We start from the raw sequence: 23,777 nt of genomic DNA, 5'->3' as shown, positions 1-23,777 counted from the left end.
ATAAATCAATTAAAATGCTGTATTATTTGAAAAAGTGCAGATAAAGGGTACTTACATTCTCTTATACGTCCAGCTGGATACTGCTAGATCTTAGCCGGTAAAAGCTCGGTTTTTAAGCAGAAAATATTCCAAAATGTACCACTTAAATAGGCAGTAACAGAATATCAATGAATGAGACTACCCCCAACTGCAACTACTGTCTGTGCAGGAATTCCAACAGGCAATAAAATCTAACAAGCACTAACTGAAAAAACAGATTCAAAACTTCCAGTTCAGTTAATATTCAATGCAACACAAATAAATCAATTAAAATGCTGTATTATTTGAAAAAAGATAACGTACTTAAATTCTCTTATATGTCCAGCTGAATACAGCTAGATCTTAGCCAGTGAAAGCTCAGGTTTTAAGCAGAAAATATTCCAAAATGTACCACTTAAATAGGCAGTAACAGAATATCAATGAATGAGACTACCCCCAACTGCTACTACTGTCTATGCAGGAATTCTAACAGGCAATAAAATCTGCCAAGTACTAACTGAAAAAACAGAGTAAAAACTTCCAGTTCAGTTAATATTCAATGCAACACAAATAAATCAATTAAAATGCTGTATTATTTGAAAAAAGTGCAGGTAAAAGGGACTTAAATTCTCTTATATGTCCAGTTGAATACAGCTATATCTTAGCCAGTGAAAGCTCAAGCTTTAAGCAGAAAATATTCCAAAATGTACCACCAAAATAGGCAGTAACAGAATATCAATGAATGAGACTACCCCTGACTGCTATTACTGTCTATGCAGGAATTCTGACAGGCAATAAAATCTAACAAGCACTAAGTGAAAAAAAACTTTCAGTTCAGTAAATATTCATTGCAACACAAATAAATTAATTAAAATGCTGTATTATTTGAAAAAAGTGCAAATAAAAGGTACTTAAAATCTCTTATACGTCCAGTTGAATACAGCTAGATCTTAGCCGGTGAAAGCTCAGGTTTTAAGCAGAAAATACTCCAAAATGTACCACTTAAAAGGCAGTAACAGAATATTAATGAATGAGACTACCCCCGACTGCAATGACTGTCTATGCAGGAATTCTAACAGGCAATAAAATCTAACAAGCACTAACTGAAAAAACAGAGTCAACATTTCCAGTTCAGTTAATATTCAATGCAACACAAATAAATCAATTACAATGCTGTATTATTTTAAAAAAGTGCAGATAACATGTACTTAAATTCTCTTATACGTCCAGTTGAATACAGCTAGATCTTAGCCAGCCAAAGCTAAGGTTTTAAGCAGAAAATATTCCAAAATGTACCACTTAAATAGGCAGTAACAGAATATCAATGAATGAGACTACCCCCAACTGCAATTACTGTCTGTGCAGGAATTCCAACAGGCAATAAAATCTAACAAGCACTAACTGAAAAAACAGATTCAAAACTTCCAGTTCAGTTAATATTCAATGCAACACAAATAAATCAATTAAAATGCTGTATTATTTGAAAAAAAGTGCAGATAAAATGTACTTAAATTCTCTTATACACCCGGTTGAATATAGGAAAATCTTAGCCGGTGAAAGCTCAGGCTTTAAACAAAAAATATTCAAAAATGTACCACTTAAATAGGCAGTAACAGAATATCAATGAATGAGAGTATCCCCGACTGCAATTACTGTCTATGCAGGAATTCTAACAGGCAATAAAATCTAACAAGCACTAACTGAAAAAATAGAGTCAAAACTTCCAGTTCAGTTAATATTCAATGCAACACAAATAAATAAATTAAAATGCTGTATTATTTGAAAAAAAGTGCAGATAAAAGGTACTTTAATTATCTTATACATCCAGTTGAATACAGCTAGATGTTAGCCAGCGAAAGCTCAGGTTTTAAGAAGAAAATATTCCAAAATGTACCACTTAAATAGGCAGTAAAATATCAATGAATGAGACTACCCCTGACTGCAATTACTGTCTATGCAGGAATTCTAACAGGCAATAAAATCTAACAAGCACTAACTGAAAAAACAGAGTCGACACTTCCAGTTCAGTTAATATTCAATGCAACACAAATAAATCAATTAAAATGCTGTATTATTTGAAAACAGTGCAGGTAAAAGGTACTTAAATTCTCTTATATGTCCAGGTGAATACAGCTATATCTTAGCCGGTGAAAGCTCAAGCTTTAAGCAGAAAATATTCCAAAATGTACCACTTAAATAGGCAGTAACAGAATATCAATGAATGAGACTACCCCCGACTGCAATTACTGTCTATGCAGGAATTCTAACAAGCAATAAAATCTACCAAGTACTAACTGAAAAACAGAGCCAAAACTTCCAGTTCAGTTAATATTCAATGCAACACAAATAAACCAATTAAAATGCTGTATTATTTGAAAAAGTGCATATAAAAGGTACTTAAATTCTCTTATACGTCCAGCTGAATACAGCTAGATCTTAGCCGGCGAAAGCTCGGTTTTTAAGCAGAAAATATTCCAAAATGTACCACTTAAATAGGCAGTAACAGAATATCAATAAATGAGACTACACCCAACTGCAATTACTGTCTATGCAGGAATTCTAACAGGCAATAAAATCTAACAAGCACTAACTGAAAAAAACTTCCAGTTCAGTTAATATTCATTGCAACACAAATAAATCAATTAAAATGCTGTATTATTTGAAAAAGGATAACATTACTTAAATTCTCTTGTATGTCCAGCTGAATACAGCTAGATATTAGCCAGTGAAAGCTCAAGTTTTAAGCAGAAAAGATTCTAAAATGTATCACTTAAATAAGCAGTAACAGAATATCAATGAATGAGACCCCCCCCCCCGTCTGCTATTACTGTCTATGCAGGAATTCTAACAGGCAATAAAATCTACCAAGTACTAACTGAAAAACAGAGTCAAAACTTCCAGTTCAGTTAATATTCAATGCAACACAAATAAACCAATTAAAATGCTGTAGCATTTTAAAAAAGTGCAGATAACATGTACTTAAATGCTCTTGTACGTCCAGTTGAATACAGCTAGATCTTAGCCAGCCAAAGCTAAGGTTTTAAGCAGAAAATATTCCAAAATGTACCACTTAAATAGGCAGTAACAGAATATCAGTGAATGAGACTATCTCCAACTGCAATTGCTGTCTATGCAGGAATTCCGACAGGCAATAAAATCTAACAAGCACTAACTGAAAAAACAGATTCAAAACTTCCAGTTCAGTTAATATTCAATGCAACACAAATAAATCAATTAAAATGCTGTATTATTTGTAAAAAGTGCAGCTAAAAGGTACTTAAATTCTCTTATACCTCCAGTTGAATACAGCTAGATCATAGATAGCGAAAGTTCAGGTTTTAAGCAGAAACTATTCCAAAATGTATCACTTAAATAGGCAGTAACAGAATATCAAGGAATGAGACTACCCCCAGACTGCAATTACTGTCTATGCAGGAATTCTAACAGGCAATCAAATCTAACAAGCACTAACTGAAAAAAACAGTCTCAAAACGTCTAGTTCAGTTAATATTCAATGCAACACAAATAAATCAATTAAAATGCTGTATTATTTGAAAAAAGTTCACTGGCTCTTCTGAGTTTCTTTTTGCACAATGGGGGAGATCTGAAACTGATCTGTTACTCAATGAGCAGCCATTTTGGAAGTCCCCAAATGTCCTGATATTTTATAACCAAACAAAATATTTCCTGTTTCCTTAAATAGCTGCACAAAAACATTTTGCATCTGAAACATTACATGAAATAAGAAACAACTGAAATTCTACAAATGTGTATGCTTATTTAGGAAAAATGCAGTCCATTTATTTATGATGGCTGTGGGTACAGGTTGTCTTGCAAAAGTCTTACTTTTCCTTAATAAATATCTCACTTTGTGTACTTGAAAATGTGGCAACCCTTACAGTGGAAATACTGTTTCAAAAAGTTAAAATGCAATATCAACAAGTGATTCTGTTGCATAAAACATTTCATTTACACTACACTTCCATGTACATTTAAGATATATATGCTTAGTTTATAAAGGCAACAAAAGCACAAAGGAGCGGACTTTGCACAGGCACTAATCGCACTCAGAGGAGTTTGTAAGGTGCTTGCGGCCGTTACTTCAAACTTCCAGAATCTGTGATAAATCCAGAAACAATCAGGGACACTTAAAAAAAATGGGCTATAAACTTAAGAAGTTGGTAGAATAAGACTGCGGATTAATGTGCGTTTTCTAAAGTAAAAGAAGTATATAACTCAAATTGCGGTTGTTATTTAATACAATCCACCACCTGCCCTCCCAAAAATCACCTGTTTTAGAAGGGACAGAATTCAGGGGTTGTTGAAGGATATGTTTGCGGCTAACAAAACCACGCCCGTGGAACGAAGATCAGTTAATATCTGTTCAGTACTCACACTTTTGCGGTGTTGCTTGTCTATGCTAAATACCTAGCTACAGCTGTACGCTTCGCAAACCACTGTAGGCGCTGAGCGATAAACAAAACCCAACAGGGATAGGTACGTCATCAGTTTGATTGCACATCTTGCATTAGTTCACTTGTTAGGTACAGCAGAGGCACACACTTCAACTACAGGTATGAGTACCAGGTGTATATGCATTACTTTTCCATTGTATTATTATCCTGTACAAACATATCGCTTTTCTAAAACAGAAATGAAATGCGAGCGTTTTGCGGTTCCCTTCTAGTTATATAATAATTTCTTGAACAGTAACAAAAGCTTTTAAAACGAACTATCTCATAGTCTGCGGAAGGAGATCAGGTACAGTAAAGATGGCAAACTGGCAACTTGCCTGTAGAAGGTAACAGGTGAGAACTATAATAGATTTACAAATTAATACTGTGACATCGGAATGACGACTGCGTTTCGTCCTACTGTACATTAATATTCATAACGTAATAGCAGTATGTAAAAATATGTAAATATTTCATGATTTTGATACTTTGGCAGAGCACGTGGAGGTCGTAGATGGGATGTTTTACTACTGGTCTTGGTAGTTTCGTAAATGCACATTGTAATTAATATTAATGAGTAACTGACCGCAGAGCAAAGCCTGACTCTTAAATATTCATAGCAGACTGAATCGCTTATCAATATGTAATAAGAGTCAGTATTTGCAGTACAGCTCTTACTGGTTGTAGAAGTTTTCCGGAAAACGACATTGTAGAGGCGGTGTGAGATTTTACTCGGGTAGTGGGTTTGCACAGTACCGAAGTCGGGTAGAAAGGTTTTGTAAAGGCCGTGGCTTGTTTGTTGTGGACACAGAAGGGAGGCCTGATCGGAACGCGCCGAGTGAATGAAAGACTAAAAAAATTGTTGGAAGTCGGCAGGTGTTTCAGGTGAGTACTGAGGCCCTGGAGCGGAGTATAAAATCCACCCCTTTTCCTTCCTGTTATACTATGCTCGAGATCAGTTGTACCTACCATGGGGAGGAGGGGGAAGAACCATGCAGAAGCACTTTATAGGTTAGGGGGCTTCACGCCGCAAGTACAGCTGGGTAGCAACTGTAGAGAGGGTTATTTAAACATTTGTGGGAAACCTGACGAGACTATCTAAGGTCACAACCTCCATGAGAAGGGAGGACTTTTAGATTTGTAAAGGTTGTGAAACGTAATTACGAGGATGTTTTTAAGTACGTTTTGAGCAAAATAAAACTGATGACAAAAACTGAAATTTTAGACTGGAATGAATATTTGTTAACCTTACAAAACGAAAAACAAAAAGTTCAGACCTTAGTGAACTTAACGTTTAAACGGTGAGGTGAGTCATTGTGTCATACCCTAAGTGATCAATGGGAATAATACTTGGGTTTTAATTTTTGAGTGTTGGGACTTTAAGACTAGTTAATTTAAGAGAAAAAAGTGATGGATCCTGCAAAGCGGGAAGTTTGAGTTGAACGGGACTAGAATTTGTTTTATAAGAAATCCTATTAGGAAATAACTTTGGTATAAAGCAAACAAATGAATTATATATAGTGTAATAAGTTTGTAACTTGTGAGGATACGTATTGGTTTTTGGTTCCCTCTGTTATGCTGTCTCTAACACTTTATTTACTCTGTACTACATGCAATGTTAGCGAGGTGGTCTGTTTTCTGACGTATTGTGAAGGGCGTTATTAACAGGTTTCTGACGGTCATGCTGATATTGTTAATAGATAAACTTCTATATTATTGCACACTGTTTAGTACTGTTAATGTCATATTCTGCTGCTGTGTTGTGTGAAATTATACTTTTTATCAAGCGCATTCAGCTATTGTAAGTGTTCATAAAGTGCGCATATATAGTGTTGAGATGAATATTGGATTTGATGACCCATTGTTTGTATTTCGTACATTTCAGATACTTTGTCGAAGTTTTGGTTTTGATTTCCGTATTAAGGTGCAGTTTTACCAGTCTTGCCTATTTTTTCCAGAAAAATGAAATAATCTTGAAGTAGAATCAGTACTGTAGAAACGTAAACAAGTGATGGATTTAGTTCACCAATTCACAACTCTCCTCTAATGCACAGTGCATCAGGAATTTTTAGAAATGACAGAGTTGTTAGTACTCCAGTTGTGGTAAGTGACTGATTTATAGTACCCAAGTAGATTTAGGATTGGGTTTGGTGAAATAATTGTACTTATTTTGAAGTTGGTAGTGCGTTTTGTTTACATGGGGCTGGAAGCAGTAATGCAGTGTTGAACGTTTTTGATTACTTGGATTTTTTTACATTTTATACATTGAGCACATTTAAAATGTCAAGATGTCTGTATTGTTTCAAGAGCTTTGTTTTTCCACAGCAGAAGCCATTTGTTTAAGCTAGGACTTTGGGAAGTTTTTGATTGCAGTGACATTATAAAGAGGAGTAACTGGTCAGCTGTGTTGAGCAAACTATGGATGCACAGTGTTCTATTTCAAAACCCAGTTTCAGTTTTGTTATACTGGCAGTCACTCTACATGGTGTACCATTTTGTGGCGTTGTGTAGAGCTTCCATGATATAAACATCCCATCTATGCCCTTTCTGTGGATGGAGATTGTTTGTTTTTATCTTTTCTTAATTCCTCTTTGGCTGATCCTCCGGATTCCAGGCCATTTCATTCTCATGCTGTCATTGTCTATTTGCTCATTGTTTGAGTTTGATTACACGCTTAATGTTGCATTGGCAGGAAATGTGGACCCTGTTTCGGCATTCATTGGGTACAAGGCAGAGAAACTAATAATGTATTGGGCACCAGCCCCTATCGAGATGTTTATATTCTTACTCATTAACAGCATGGGCAGTTAGAATGATCATTTATTTATTGCAAATCATTGGGATGTTGGAGGAAACTAGGACACCTTGCATAATCTTATGCTATAATAAGGAGGATTTTGACAATTCTAACTAGAAGTTATCTCCCCTGAGAACCCGACTGGAGATTCAACTGCTGTGAAGCAGAAATGTTGGCTACTGCAATAGTGTGCATCTCACAGGATAACAGAATTCTTTATTTTTTTGATGACGTTAGTATTTGTGAGGCTGTTAGAATGCTGAAGGACACTTCTCACAGCCTGTTAAAGTAGGCTATGACTCAAATGTCCAGCATATTTGGCCATTCTGTTCTTTCAAGTTTTAGTTAATAAGCACCTATTCAATCATCTGTTTTACAGTTCTTGCTTCATTTCAGGATTGTGTGGAGCTGGTCCCTGTTCTAGGAAGCACTGTTTTTTGAGAGCGTTCATACAAGAACGCTTTATAGTCCAAAACTTGACTTTGACTTTTTTTTTACTTGTTTGCTCAGTGATAAAGTATATATGTGCCAGTGAGATTGTGTAGCAAACTGTCATTATTGGAGGATTGTCTAGTTGGGTGTAGTTTAGCAATCCATGATATTTATCTTGTTGCTGTAGGGGGTGGGAGTAGGTGAGCCATTATGGTGGAGCTCTGAATGTATGGCACCAATTTTTTTTATTTTTTTATTTATTTATTTTTTTTTTTAAGTTAACATGTTAATGTTTTCTTGCCCTTCCCCAACTCTGCCCTTTTACCCATCCTCTAAAGTGTCTATCTTTACTTTTATTCAGATTATTCCAGCATCTTTCCATTTTTAAGTATGAGTGTCCTGTGCTGCCTACTGTTTTCTGTTCCTTTATCTTCCAACATTTGTAGGAGACTGTTCATTATTACTTTCTGCATTCTTTACATATATACACATGTTTCAGGCACGGATAGAAATGCCCTTCTAGCCTGCCAATGTTCCTGTACAGTCATTCCTATAAGTCTCCAAGTTGCTCATAAAGCAAATACTGATTTAGATATTTTAATATAATATGGTAGTTTAGTCCATGCGTGGGATACTCCCTCAGTAAACTAATTGGAAAATGTTTTTAATCCTTGATATCGTACACAGGTGGCCTGTGATCTCTACTAATGTTTCATAACACCAAACATTCCCAGTGGTAGTTGTCTCTAAATCCCTTATATGCCTGAATAACATTCTTTTAAATAGCTCTACAAAACATAAACACGTTCAGATATTTTAATTTTTCGTAATAGTGGCACAGTGGATATCCTTGACACCTGACTTCAAGAGGTTCCCTGGTTTGATTCTCAGCTGGGGTACCGCCTTTGCGGAGTGTGCATATCCTCCTTGTGTTTGCTTGGGGTTTTCTCTAGGTTCTCTGTTTCCATCAAACATTCCAAAGACGAGCAGTAGGTAGATTAGACTCTCTTAAGTTGGCCATAAGAGTGTGAGTGTGCGTGCAAGTGTGGTGTGGAAGAACTACTGTGACTGGGCTAACCATCTGGCAGTGTAAACCTTGGTTCTAGATTGTCACTATTGAAGTGATACTCCGACCCCATGTACAGAAATAGGGGAAAAGGGGTTGTGGGTGGGTGGATGGGATAACTTCAGATTTTCACCTCCATGGCTGCAGTTGGTATATTTTCGCAGTACTCTTTCCATCATGTTAGTGTTCTTACAAGGTTTCTGAATCATTTTAGTTTGGGTCTAATGTAACTTCCAAACAATTTTATAATTTCTGATTTTGTGGCTGCTAGAAGTTCTTTTAATGATGGTTCTAAAACTATATAGGCTGCATATAACCAGTTGAGTGATATGATCAGAAAAAGTTAAAGCTGGATTTACCCATATATCCAGGTCCATAAGTGACTTTATAGTTTGTCACTTTTGCTGTACTAAATATTCACTTTTCAGTTTCTCTCCCAAATCTCGTATGCTTAGTTTTTGATGTACAGCACATTATTTTCCTGTTACCAAATGGTCAGCTTAGTAGAGTTTTTTGCAGGCTTGCCCTGTCTGTAACAGATGTGATAAGTTTACCCATTTTCAAGTCATCTGTACATAAATTGTGGAATACCTCGAAGAAGAAAAAATCTGAAGGATCCGACCTGTATAAGTATGGGCCTAGGGCAAAGCCTTGTGTGACACCTTGACTGCAGCCTGGAATTTCACTTGTCCCCTTAAGTTGTCATTAACACATTATGCTCAATATTTGAGTGCATTTTGTTATGCTTAAATACTGTTCTTTATGTTAATCCCATTTTAGGTATTTAAAACTGCATCATCTTCAACATTTTTATGATAACTTCCTGTTCCACGGAAGGTTTTGGCATAAACCTTGTAGTATCCTGGGAATAACCCCCCCCCCCCCCCGAGCAGCCTTGGCATAAACCTTGTAGTATCCTGGGAATCACCCCCCCCCCCCAGCAGCCTTAGTCCTGTTCATGCTTGAAGAGATGAAGCCGTTAAACTGTCTGTAGTTACACAAGATAAGCACTCTGCAGAAAGCATTACCTTTTCTTGGATTTTTTTTTCTTTACATGTTATGCTTTTAGATTTTCTGAATCTTGTACAACTTGCAAACTAAGTCCTTTATAAGGGCCAATTGCCTAGTAACCAACTATGAACGAGAGCCATTTTAAGCCTAGCCAAGCTTACCCCAAATTTACCAAAATAATGCCTTGGCAAGACATGTTTTGGACAATGAAAGTCGCACATTTAAGTTCATAGTTATAGAAGGATTAAAGGAGGGAATGAGGGGAGGTCCATGGGTATAGTTATTGGAACCAAGGGAATTATATTGGCATCTGACTCTGCCCATGGTTGGCGTGGACTTAACGAGTCTTGCTGCATTGCACCCTTTGAAATTTAAAGCATTGACTAGGTGATGAAATGATGAAAACAGAGGTAGAGGCGAATGGTGCAGTAATACCTCTGGCCACTTCGCTACGGGTTAGCACTTAAATAGCAGTAAAGCTATTTATGTCAACTTTATATTTAACACACTTTTTTTTTTTTCCTCCTGTTCAAGCTCCTTCAAGGAAATGATATATGACATACATATACTCTTTAATTAAAAGCCCCTATTGCCCGTTGCAGTTGGTTGTAATATTTTTTAACCATCTCATTGCATGCATTGAATGCAGAGTTATTTTTAGGTACTAGTTTTTTTTGGAGCGTTTTTTATGTATACGATTTTAACAAAGTTAAGTTTTAGATGGTTAAAGGACTGCACATTTCTCATTGTAGTGTGATTTTTATTTTTTTATCCAAGATTTTTCACAGAAATTAAATATATATAATCTGTTCGATACAAAAAGTTTACAGTTTTTTTTTAGCTGGCTTGCAAAATTACACACCGTCAAGATGACGTGCACTTGTGATACTACTTTGCCTAGGAATGGTTGGAGACGCTCCCTTTTGAAACATCAAAGGAAGTGTTGTCATTGTTCATGGATGTGTGTATAAATGTTTTGTAACTTAACTGTTTTTATATTCTGATGATGTTCCGATAAGGGACGAAAGCGCTGAATATATGTATAATTTTTTTTTTGGTTTGGTTTTAAGTGGTTTTACCAAATAAAACCGTTCCTGCCCACGACCTTTTGCTTTGGATTTGTTTGTTTTGGAGCCTTCTGGATTTTGTGTTTTACCAAAATGTTGCTGACCTGTTTCAATACAGCAAGGAATTTTATGGTTATGCTGTAGACTTGTACACATCGTGTTCACAGGTTGCCCCTGTCCATTAGGGACATGGTTGCTAAACCAGGGATAAATATGCAGTTTTCCATCCTTTTGTCCATGTTGCATTTGAACAGGGTTGGGGATGAGCTTTGCTTCATGTGGGTGTGGAGCCTGTTTCAGAAAGAGGGTGAGAGAAACACTTGTCTCTCTCTAGCATGTCCTTTTTACGTGTCAGACAATGTTTGAGTCCATAGAATGGGTATTCCTGGTGCTGCTTGTTTGGCAGATGAGCAACACATTCATTGGTATTGGATCAGAGGATGCTTTGTAGGCTAGGCATAGAATGCAGCACAGCAGTCTGTATGAGACAGTACAGGGATATAGGGCATTGAGTTGGTCCCCATAGGAGGAGGAGTTTGTTTGATATATAGTTGTTTTTCTTTTCTTTCTTTTGTGAAGAACCTGTGTGGTTTCTTGTGCTGTTGCAAGTGCCTGATAAGGGCACAGTGGACAATGGTCTGGTTACTGTCAGCATGTGTTCCCAGATCCCCGACCACTCTGAATTCTTCTAGGGGTGTGTTATCAATGTGATCATTTCTAGTGGTAGCTGCCTTTCCAAAGGATACTATTGTGCATTTTTTGTATTGAGGTCTAGTCTGTGGCTCTCGTACCAGTTTTGTCTGCATCAGGCCCACTGGAAGGATGTCTGTCTTTTTAGAGGATTCAGTGACCATGACTAGTCTGCAGTTGTTTGCAAAGTTTGGTGACCAGAGGCTCTTGAAATTTGTTCTGATTTCAGAGAAATAGATGCCAAAAAGGAGAGGGCTTGTCACTGATCCCTGTCTATCTTTAACAGATCTGTTGACAGTAATTACTTTTCAAATGTAGTCCCTTTCCTAGGTGAATTACTTTTGCTTAAGTGTAAATATATAATACATTGCACCTTTCAGTTCCTGCTGTGATTTTTCTAATCCTTGAGATTATATGCAGGTCTTTTATTCCAGTCATTTTGATGTGTCACTTGCATATTTACATATGTATATTTTTGTATAAAATATTTGAGCATGGATTTGTACTTGGATTCTGCTTATAGTTCCTCTTTGCTAATATAAAAAACAAGTTGCCATCACTGATTGTCTACCTTTGTTCTCGCACACACTTGTATGTAATTTTTCTAGCTGTTAAATTTATCCAGTACCAATGTGCAAATACTTGTTAAAAGACTAGGTGAGCCCTGAGCCCCACTCATCTGAAGTTTTTAGTTTGATTACCTATTTATAGAAAATTGGCATTTGTCCACTGATTCACTTGCATCAGATCAGTTCCAGCTAGGGTCCTACACCTGGTCATAATATAATGAATATTTAGGTACCGCAGTGCATGTTTTAAGTTGTTTTAATCAAAGTGATGGGACCAGAGGCTGAAGGGGACCAGAGGCTGAAGGGGAAGATTGAGTGAAGTCATTTTAACTTTAAGCTTGACCCACCGAAAATGTACCATTATAAAATGATTTCTAGAAGCTGCTGTTGGTCAGGGTTGGATTATTAGTGATGGTAGATTTTGTGTGTTGGAGGGGGTCAGTATTCCAGCAAGCTGAAGTGGTTTATGTCTACCTTAAATGTATTTGTTGGGAAGTGTACACTTTTGGAGGCTCTGTAATATGAGCAAGTCTTCAAGGAAGCTTTGCCTTTAGTGTTTATATTTTCCCCCTGTGGTGCTCTGTGCTATTCTCTGTTGTATTCAGAAGAGTCCTTTCTTGCGTTTTAGCTGTGCGTTAACCAAAACAGTGTTTTAGCTTTAGAACCTTTGTAGTTTGATGCAGAATATGTATATGGATGATAAAAGAAGATAACATTCAAGCTGCTACCAGGTGTCGGCCTGGGATTGAAAATGAGTGCAAACTTTTAGTGATTTCATGTGGCAGAATCTGTTTAGAAATAGTGGAGTGTTTACTGTTGGGTTGTGTATGAGGTACTGAACCAGTATTAAAAAAATGTGGATTAGGTAAATTTTACAACATTATTTTCAGAGCATGTAAGATTTCTTGATTAAAATTTTATTTGACAGTTGTTAATAACTGTACTTTGACCCTTTTGTCATGGTTTGGGTTCACTCACGTCTTGGTTATGAGCCCCTGTGGTGGTATTGCTTATACAAAAGGAGATTTTTCCCCAGCTCCTTCTTTTGGTTAAGTAACCACCATTGCAAATATGTTAGTATGTTTTGTCCTTTCCTAACTTTAAGTCCATGCTTTTTTTCTAGTCAAAGGCCGCTTTGTCTTGCTTAACCAAAGAGCCGGGAAAAAAAAATTTGTATGCAAGTAGCCAACACTGTAGAAAGGGTTGAATGCAATTTTTTTTATCAAGAGTTGCAATCCAGTGGATACTCAAGACAGATTTGAAAATAATGAAATGGAAAACATGAGTGGTGTACTGTATGACACTTTCCTTGGTGCATTACTCTGCAGTAGTGTAAAATGAAAAAACTCTACATAGATCCATCAGCAGTACTCCATCCTCCACTATAAACAGACCTTAGTGCTCTCGTTTCATATGAGCTGTAGAAGGAAAATGTATTTTAAAGAAACCTGATCAAGAATGTTATGAAAAATTTTCGATGGCCTACTAACCAGGTAAATGGGTCTGAAGACCTTTTGCAGTCATGAGTCTGATCTAAAACAGAAAACAAAATGTGTCATACCCTTTGGGTAATATTTTATGTAGAGTTAGTGACTAGTACAAAGTTGGAGAGAACCATGTAAATTTGGAGCTTTTTACCTTGGGCCCCCATTGAAAATGGGATTCTACCCAGTCGGACTTTCACTGTAATCAAATGTCACTAAATAAATAAATGACTATCATAAGACCGTTCACTACATATATATTGTTTAATAATGCTGCTACATATATTTGTACAAGGAAGATGTGAAAACATATAAAAAGCATTCAATTCTCCAGGTAATTGCTGAATTTTTCTTTTATAGCTATAGGCAGTTTGCAGGTTCTAACCTTGCAAGGAAGAACAAGACTTTTTTTCTTAGATTTATTTTTTAAGAAACACCTTGGCTTATGTCATGTGATAATTTAATCATACATTTATATAAATGAAAACAAACCATATCGGCATAATTTCAGTTTTAGTTGGAAACATTACGGATCACAAACCATATTGACGTAATTGAGTTGCAAACATTACACTTCATTTATAATCCAGTCATTGTCAGTCAAACATTACATACATTCAAATCCTGCCTTCTTTTAAACCTTGTTCTTCCTCTCCATGTATTGTTCCCACAATTCACATTTTTTAATGTAATTTTCTCCTACCTTTTTCTAACTATCCCAATTCCATGTTTACTAAAAGTAGTGAATACAGTAACAAATATATAAAGTGTAGACTCTGATTTCCATTTTCTAGTTATTGCTTATCTTGCAGCCACCCATAATTAGATTCAGCAAGGTCTTACTATGTCTAGGCAATTCTAATTCTGTATTGTAGCTCAAAAAAAGTTTCCTTAGTTACACCAGTTTGCTCACTTAGTATTTCTGACAGACCAGTCTGTGAGGAATCTTCTTCCCCATCACACCTCCAACATTTGCTGTCTGCGTGAGGAAAAAATCTTTGGATTCTACTTTGGGTATACACTTCCAAGCAAAGATCCTAAATCTTCTAGACTTTTGTTGCATGTTTGGGAGACATACATATACATAGAACCAGCATTGATTCTCTGTGAATTGTTTATCCAGTCTCTTTCCCAGTCCTTTCTAACCTCTTCTGATTCTTACAGTTGTCATGCATAGACTGAGGAATTTTAGGAGTGGCACCATGGGTGGTAAAAGTCCTGTACTAAACATGTATGGAGAATTAACATTAGATCGTATGAGGAAATGTGAACAAAAGAACTACAGAATGCATATATGATATCTAGAAAAGAAACAACACTTTTTATAAGGAAACAATGGGAGGACGTGTGGTTTCCAAGTATCCATCAACTTCCGGAATGTTAAGGATTTCTGCTTGGAAGTGTTTGCACTGGTATTTGTATACTGCAAATGGTGGTGTGATGGGGAAAGAGGTAACCGAGGACATCTTATCCGCGAGTGTAATGAGTTAGTAAATTTTAAAAATCCCCTACAGAATACTTTGTCAGAAATGTTGGGGGGAGCAAATGGTTGCAACTAAGAAAATGATTCTTTTTGCGGTGGGACATATTATCTAAATTGCCCGGACATAGTAAGGGCTTGTTGTGCTTCATGCAGTAGGCGGCCAAAATAAAAGCAATTGGTAGAAAATGGTAATTTTTATTTTAAACTTGCTGTAATTGAAGTACTGGATATTGTAAAGGAGAATAAGAATTGGAGGCAAGATCTTCAGGAAAAGGAAAGAGCAAATTGGATAGAAATAGAATTGGTAGGAAGAGCACATGCAGAATGTTGCTTAGGAGGAATAGTGAGATTGAGTGGCAGATAGGAATTGAGCAACTTTACGTAATGCTGGAAAGAATTATTTTGTGAACCTATTACATTGAATCTAAAAACAGCGACACAGGTACACATTAATATAAATAAAAGCAATTATAATTTTTTCATGCAGTGTACACTTTTTAGCAATTGTCAGTCGAGCACTGTTAATGTACTCTGGGAAAGTGTATTCATTCCAATTATACAATGACCCCCCCCCCCCATTAATATTCCAAAACGTGCATGCTGATTGGTCAGCGTGCACATTGTAAATCAGAGATATAGTAATGGATAAAGGTCTGGTCCTTTTTTTTTTTTTTTTTTTTTATACAGCAACGGAGAGCGCAAGATCTCCGTTGCTTTTTACACACTGTCTCGCTATGTTAAACGATCTTGCTTTCTCTGTTGCTTCCGCCCACAGGTCTGATGTACTGCGTAAGCATATGCATGCGCAGTACATCAGAACTGCCGCAGAATACTAGACAGCTGCGGAAGGGCAGCAAGGAGGCATTATACAACGCCATTATTTAAGAAAAGTAATTTTTTTTCTTAAATAATGTCATTGTATAATAGCAATAACCCACTTCTGGGTGTGGGTAATGCTGGATTTACCCACAGTTGTCTTTGGCCACTCGGGCTTCGCCCTCGTGACCAAACCACATCAACCGTGAGTAAATCCATCATTATCCACATCCAGGCGTGGGTTATTGCTATAATATTCTGGTATATTTCTTCAGAAGTCTAACTTCTGTTATATTTTTCCTTCTAGGTTGCCCTTGTACATTGTCACTTTATTGCAAGTCTGTTTCCAGTCTCCACTTGTGCGTAACTTCTCTGCTGATGGTTTATTTCTCATGAAATTCTCATAAGCTCTGTAGTAGTGGTTTTGCTGGAATATAATATACATACATGCCAGGGTAATCCTCCTCGCATGCCGATAGCACCTTACTACCACAAATCTACCCTTTTCAAGTATTGAAGTCCCTGTAACAATGTGTATTGTTGGTCCCCTTTTCCATTGTTCCTGATTGTCTGGTGAATGTCTGCCCTGACATCTTTACTTTGTCAAATGTACGTATGTGTTCATTTCAATCTAATTACTCTTGGAGCATTGCTTTTTGTACCTAAATATTCTGTCTAGTCTTAATATCATGTTTTTAACTTTGCCCATTTAAACCAAAACATAAAAATATACATACAATTGACATCATTTGAGGTGAAGAATTAGTTAGTTGTCATATTGGTTTTATGTTCATTGTATTACAAATCTAAACAGCTGGGCTAATGACTTCTCACATTATACTGGAATCTACTTTGCTTTGTGTTCTATGTCCTGTTCAACAGGACTTCCATCATAACATTCCATGCAGCTTTTTTTTTTTTTTTTTCCCTTACTGTGAAGTTCTGTTTCTGAGCTCTGATAGTTCAGTTCCATATTTAATCTCTCGTTCTTTTTTGTCAATGATGTCTTGTCTTTGGTTTTCCATTTTCTAGTTGCAGCTTTCTTAGATGCTGTCAACTCTAAAGATTGCAATTGTTTCACCTTTTTAATCCATATTTATTTTGCAACAACTTTATAAAAATATATTGACTAAAGTAAAAAAAATGTTGTTAAAGTGATTTTTGCTCCGAAGCAATTTCCCTCCTCTGATAATTTGTAGTAACTTTAAAAGTTCACTCCATTCTGGTTTTACTTTTTATACTACGTTGTCTTTTCAACTCTAATATTGCTTTATATGCTCTGTTTTGTTTTGTAAGATTTTGTAAACAAGTTTAACAAATTTATTTAAAAAGGTATTTTGATCATGACCACGTCTCCAGCTTCCAATATATTAAATTCTGATTTTCATACTCCAGAAATGCATTTTAATAAGTAATTATTTAAATATTCATTATTGTAAAGAAGCTGTGGTGGGAATATTACCGAAAGATTGTAAAGACCCTTAGGATCAAGCTTCACATAAACCATTTTAATTTTAAACCGTGATTTATAAAGTGTTTGTCAGTAATAGCTAAAAGAATGGTAAAGGTGTTGGCAGAATCTACAGGTATGGGTCATTGTGGTTGTGTGGAGGGGAGGCAAATGTTTGACAATATTACCAAAACTGTGATCCATAGGGAAGCGGAATGTAAGAAAATACCACTGTTGGTGGGTCTTGATGCAGAGAAAGCATTCGGTAGAGTAAACGGTGATTTTACGAACAAGGCAATAGATGCATTTGCATTCTCTGATACTATAATAAGGTTAATTAGGATATATGAAGGACTGGAGGCAATAATTGAAGTGGAAGACTTCCGCTTTGATAAGTTGTTTGAACAAAGGAACCAGGTAGGGTTGTCCTCTTTTCCTCTTAATTTGCTTTATATTTAGAACCATTGTTAAAGAAAATGGGGGAACTCCAGAAATTTAAGGGTATAATTTAGCATGGTAATCAAGAAAAGTTGGTTTTATTTGCAAATATTTGTTGTACCTGAATAAGTTTCACAACACTGAACTGTTTTTTTTTTTTTTTTTTTTCTGGATTTGAGACAGTTTCAAGGTATAAAATTTATGAAGAGAAGTATGTCTATAGCCTTTGTTTTATGTATCCACTTTGTAATTGTTGTTCAGTACCCATACAGTAAGATGAAGTACTTGGAGTATGGGTTAAAATGCTTTAGGTATGACAGCTAAGGATATGTGGGAAGAGACTAAACAAAAGATAACACAAAAACTGAGAAACTGGAAGCTCTTATTTATGGATAGCAAGGTGTAAGCAGTAAAATGTTTTAAGTCCTTTTAGTTTTTATATATGGGTCAGGCATATTTTTATCAACCAGAGAAGAAGTTGTGGGTACTAATTAATGAAGAGTAGAAGGACTTTACCTGGGTGTGGAAGAGGGCAAGAGTTAGGTGGGATAAATTGATCCTTCAGTAGGACAATGTGGTTTAGAATTGTCTGATTTTGTAGGGATATTTTAGAGCTACACAGTTGACTCACTGACATAACACAAGCAGAAGTTTATAATTCAAAGTGGAAAGGGATATCGCTGAAGCAATAGAAAGTTTAAGAAATAGGGAGTGTGTGTGAAATTTTGGATGCAGATCTTATGGAAAATAATATTCACATAGAATATTATACTCCTAAAGTAGCATAAAGTATTCTAAAAACTAAGCCGATGTGTGAGAGGCGATTTTTGCCAATAGGGATGACTGCAGACAGCACAGAAAATAGGCAAGACAGGGCTGGAATTTACTGGGGAAAAGTGATGGAGATGAGGCCACAAAGACATTTAGCAGGCTAGAGATTGCCTATACTCAAGACCTCAATCCCTGGTAGGGAAGGCAAAGAGAAGGCGACAGGGGAATCCTAAGTGAAAGACCTACTCTAGTAGAATTTTTAGTTGAATGTAGAATGTAATTTTACAAGGGAACAGTTGGGAGTACATATGCATGACTCCCAAATATTCAACTAATTGCAGAAAGTTTAGGATTTTTGCTTGGAAGTGTTTGCATAGCTATACTCCAAACTTAATTGCAAATATTTTTTCTTCAGATGACTGCAAATGTTAAAGATATGATGGGGAAAAAAGAAATGGGAATATTTGTTTTGAGTGTGTAATGAATTGGCAGATTTTAAAAATTCTCTCTAGTACCCAAACATTGGGTGAGCAGATGGCTGTAAGTAAGGAAATGATTTGCTTGAGTTGGGACACAGGCTATAAATTACCTAGACATGATATTAATTTTGTTGGCTGTCAAAGCAAGGAGATTAATAACAATGGAAATTTTAAGTCTAAACCAACTGTATTAAGAGATAAAAGAACTGCAAGTGGCAATCTTAAAAAAAACAAAGAGGGGGGAGGAGCAAGTTATATAGAAATAAAAATTGTGAGAGAAATACATGCAGAATATTGAGTACAGTGAGGAGGAGTGAGACAGGAAGCAAGCAAATTGTGTACAGAACCTCTATTTTATAAAAAATGTGATGTATGCAAAGGGGAAATGTTAATATGGTTTATTTTCTTTTCTGTTACTGTTTGTCTTAAGTGATAATTTTAATAAAGATGTTTTAAAAATCAATTGGCCATGTAAGACCATCTTTTCATCTCTGTTGGATTGTAATGTTTAGCATCTTCTATGTTCAATTCACTTCAAAAATAAAATTAGCCTAATTATCCATTTAAAATATCCCCCTTAATAATCCTTGACTCCTTCACTTAAACTCAGAAAAAGTTCAACTAATTGCAGATTAAACAACCCTTCCTCCTCCAGTATCCTATTCCCTTTCAGAGGGTTGAGGCCAATTCAAATTGACATCCTCCTCTATTCCCACTTTCCAACAACTCATATTCTTTATTCTTATATGCTACTTGTGACCTCTTAAATGTCTTGCATCCTTACCAGAATCTTTTTCACGTACATGTTCTACTACTTTAGTTTCTCACCATCCTTCTTCAGGCTTTGGTCAGCTGCTGTTTGCTTCACCTTTCCCACTGTTTAACACATTTCCCACTTCCTTAATGGTTGTTTTTTCCTCTTGTTTCTATTTTCAGTTACTGGTTTATTACCTGCTATCATAAGCCTTCCAAATTTCTTCTGCAATCCCACTGATATTCTATTTTCTTAGCATAACGTAAACCATTTTTCAATAGCTATTTCACATCAGCTTATTTTCCATTGCCGTTCTTAAATATGTCAATCTTCTCACATTCCCCCAAAAATGTAGATAGATGTCTGGCTCTGTTTCTTAATATCTTCATCATCCCTCTGCCACTCCCTAAACATTTTTTTCCAGTCTTAATGGAGTATAAAAATTCCATGCAAATATTTTGAAATTCCTCACCTTTGTTCCATCCCTGGGAATTTAATATTTCTTTCCACTCTTCTCTCCTTATGTCCTAGTTTTTGTTCTCAGCCCTTCCTTTTATTTTCTGTACGTTTCCTGTTAAACCCCATCTGCCATTCCTTAGCTATTCTAAACAGTTCTTTGGTAGGTGCCATTCCTTAGCTATTCTAAACAGTTCTTTGGTAGGTTTCCCATTCACCGTTCTATCTTCCATCATCCATAATTGTTTATCTGAAGTTGTTAATCTTCTTCCATTCCTCACTGATGGGTACGGTTCTGAACCCTCGGAACCGAGTTGGCCAAATGCCAAGCTAGCATACACCAAACTCTCGAGCTGCGCTACTACCCACAATGCCCTTCACCCCATACCTCTGATCTCGTTTGCCGCATAGCCATATAGCAGCGTTTTCACCGAGCTCTCCATCTAAGTAGTTTTGAATTATTCAAACTTGTATTTCTTCCATAATTTCTCTTCTAGTGTCTTCTTATAGTCTAGCTCTACGCACAGGTATTCCTTTTCTTACCATTGTTGGTATTTTCTTGCCTTTTCTTTACTTTTTATCACCCTCGTGGTAGCTCTTCATACCATTGCTGGTAGTCTGGCTTTTTTCTTCTTTTCTCTGTTTGAGCGAGTGTTAGTATGTCTGAGAGAGAGTACTTCAGGTTTTAAACATTGCATGTTGTGCAGTGGTAAATTACCTAACGGTGACATGCATTTTAAATGCGTTTATTGTTTGGGCATCTCGCACAAATATCACATGGGGGAGTCGCAAAAAGGTGCGAGTTTTAGTCAACGGACATTGAATAAAAGGCGCAGCAAGTTGATTTTGAAAGAATTGCTTTCCTCTCCTTTCTCGGAGGCTATTTCTGTGGAGTGTCAACCCCTCCAGGCAAGAATGAGAAGCTCCCCCGTTCAGACCCTTCTTCACCGGCTGGTGATGGGGGCAAAAATCATAGATTTAAGACTGGTAGATCTTCCTCCGAGCATCGACTCGCTGTCTTGGTGCCACCGATTTCAGCACTTAGGGCAGTTTCTGGGAAGTCTGAATTGTCTGTGCCTGGCTTGGCACCGATGACTACTGAACCGCTGATTACTTTGGTTCCAACCAGTCTGGTTCAGGACACTTTGGCACTGACCTCACCTTTACAGGCTCTGGCGACCTCTGATCTGATTTTGACTACTACACCGATTGTGACTTCGGCTCCGAATTCCCTCTTGGTGCCGACTTTACCATTTACGCAATTCAAATCGGAATCATCGGCTCCACTGAGTTCATTACCACGGACCAGGTATTTGTCTTCTGTGGACCCATTTGCCGGGCAACACTACAGTCCTTTTCTGGACCGGCCTGAATCCCCTTCCAGGATATCGATTAGTTCTGCCAGGAGCGTGTCCGAAATAGACATTGTTCGTCTCGTGGATCAGTATTCACTAAAAGAGGAATCTCCAGACCCTGTTCCGCTCTGGGTGTTGGGATTTTTCCTCCTTCGTATTCTCCTAATGGGGATCTTTCGGTTCCAAGGCCCCCTTGCCCATTGCTTTCAACGGGACCCCTTCCTTCGGTGCTGACTGCTTTGCCTGAAGCATCTAAGTCCTGGAGGGCTCCAGTTCCGACGACAGCTCACCTTACTCAACCCCTTGCTTCAGGGGGTGGAATATTCGGTTCTGGCCCTGGCACAGACTGCCTTCTCAGTTCCCGTCTCGGATCCGAGAGTTATTTCTGCACTGAACCCTTCTCAAACGTCAGTCTTGGAGGTTGGGCCATTCAGAGCGGGGTGTGACCCCAGTTCCGATTCAGTCCTCTTCGATTCTGGGCTCCTATTCCTCTTTGGGTGGGCCCGCCTTCCGGATTATAGAGAGGGCACTGGCGGCTAGCAATCCTCCTCCTTTAGCTCCGCCTTTGGTTCCCCTCTTACTCAGCCATCGCCAGCCTTATGCAGGGGACCACTAATCCAAAGCACCCCCCTTTCCAAGGCTTCTTTGGACATTCCCACCAAAGAGCCCCCTCAGAAGAGGGTGTGCAAAAGAAAACACATGGACTCACCTGAAGATTCTCCTTACTGAGGATACGGATTATGATGATGGGGAAGGTTCCCCTAGATCACCCCCTGACTATGTTTCCTTTGGGGACATCTTGGAGATTTTGAGTCAGCGGGGTGACTGGAAATCTTCCAATCCTTCCCCAGAGGAATCCGTATTCTCACAAACTTTGTGTTCCTGGCCCACTACGTCCTGGGTGACACCTCTTGCAGATGAGGAATTGGTCAAATTCATTGTGCAGCGAGTGTGGAAGAGTCTGGATTCAGTAGAAGCTATCCCCAGCAGATCTGGATTCAGTAGAAGCTATCCCCAGCAGATCAGACAAAGTACTTTTCTCCTCCAGAGGATCAACCCCATTGGTCGAAAGGCTTGCCAGTAGATGCTGTGGTTTTGGTGGCGGGCACAAAGAAGGACTTGGCAGAAGAGAGTCCGGCTGTTCATCCGCCCAACAGGGAGTCCCGGGCGGTGGACAGGCTAGGGAGGCAAGTCTTTACTGCAGCGACCTTTGCTGTGCGTTCGCTGAATTTCTTGGCACACTTTGAGACTCCAGCGAGACCTTATTTCCAAATTCTCTGGTAGCCTCGCGGGTCAAGTGTCTGATGGAGCACATGACAAAGTGGCCTCCCAGCTTGCCACCCTTGAAGCAATTTCGAATTCCTCCATGAGGTTGCTCTCCCACGCAACCAAAGGAGCAGCAGGTGCTGGCATGGTTGTCTGACGTCATGCCTGGATGCGCATTTCTGACCTACCGGATTCCTTCAAGTCTTCCTTTTTGAACACCCCTATTGAGCCCTCCGCGCTCTTTGGTTCTAAGGTCAAGGATACTTTGGCCAGGTGTGAGCAGGACGGAAAGACCTTGTCTGCCGTGGGCCTGCGCTTCTCCAAACCTCAGCGTTCCTTCTCCTGGAATCAGAGGAGTGGAAAGTTGTGGCACAAGAAGTCGCAAGGTTTCTTTTGTGATGCCCGTGGCGAGGACTCCTCCAGAGGCAGAGGAGGGTCCGACGGTGGAAGATGCCCCTTTAGGGGCAGAGGGGGTTACTGGAATCAGGGCTCCAGAGATTATTTCTCCGGTAGGCCCTATCAGCTCTCCTGAAGCGTTGCCCGATTGCTTTCCTCTGGAAGCAGTCGGGGCGTGTTTCTCTCTGCATCAAGCCTGGTCCTCCATTACCGACTATCTATGGGTGCAGAGAATTATCACCAGAGGCTATCTCATTCCCCTCAAATCCTTTCCAAGACCTCAATTCTCCCTTCCCGACGTTCCACCCAGTCAAAGGGAGGAGGCGGCTTCCAAAATCAAGAAGCTTCTTCTAAACAGAGTTATCCAAAAGGTCCCCCCAGATCAGTGCGGATTAGGGTTCTACTCCAGACTCTCTTTCGTGCCAAAAAAGATGAGTGACTGGAAGACCCATTCTGGATCTCAGTTGTTTGAACGAGTCAGTTATACAGACCAAGTTCCGCATTGTCACTATTCAATCTATCCTT

At 38.1% G+C, this 23,777-nt stretch overlaps 1 protein-coding gene across 7 annotated transcripts in view; it reads left to right on the top strand.

Annotated features, from left to right (window-relative positions):
* Positions 1 to 4,572: 4,572 nt before the first annotated feature.
* LLGL2 (LLGL scribble cell polarity complex component 2) overlaps positions 4,573 to 23,777 on the top strand; it is a 2,451,001-nt gene continuing 2,431,796 nt past the window's right edge. For 3 of the 7 annotated variants that reach the window (XM_044084959.1, XM_044084958.1, XM_044084951.1), the window contains exon 1: positions 4,991 to 5,357. The gene's annotated coding sequence lies outside the window, so the exon portion shown is untranslated. Of the gene's footprint in view, positions 4,593 to 4,806; positions 4,827 to 4,989; positions 5,358 to 5,537; positions 5,779 to 23,777 lie in introns of those variants that run through there. The other 4 variants (XM_044084955.1, XM_044084956.1, XM_044084957.1 and 1 more) reach the window with 4 other exon arrangements.

Source organism: Protopterus annectens, chromosome 10.part0 (assembly GCF_019279795.1).
Source record: "Protopterus annectens isolate FY-2018-M chromosome 10.part0, PAN1.0, whole genome shotgun sequence".
In the NCBI taxonomy this organism is placed as follows: domain Eukaryota; kingdom Metazoa; phylum Chordata; order Ceratodontiformes; family Protopteridae; genus Protopterus; species Protopterus annectens.
The sequence above is the reverse complement of the archived record's forward strand: the minus strand, read 5'-3'. Positions and strand labels throughout refer to the sequence as shown.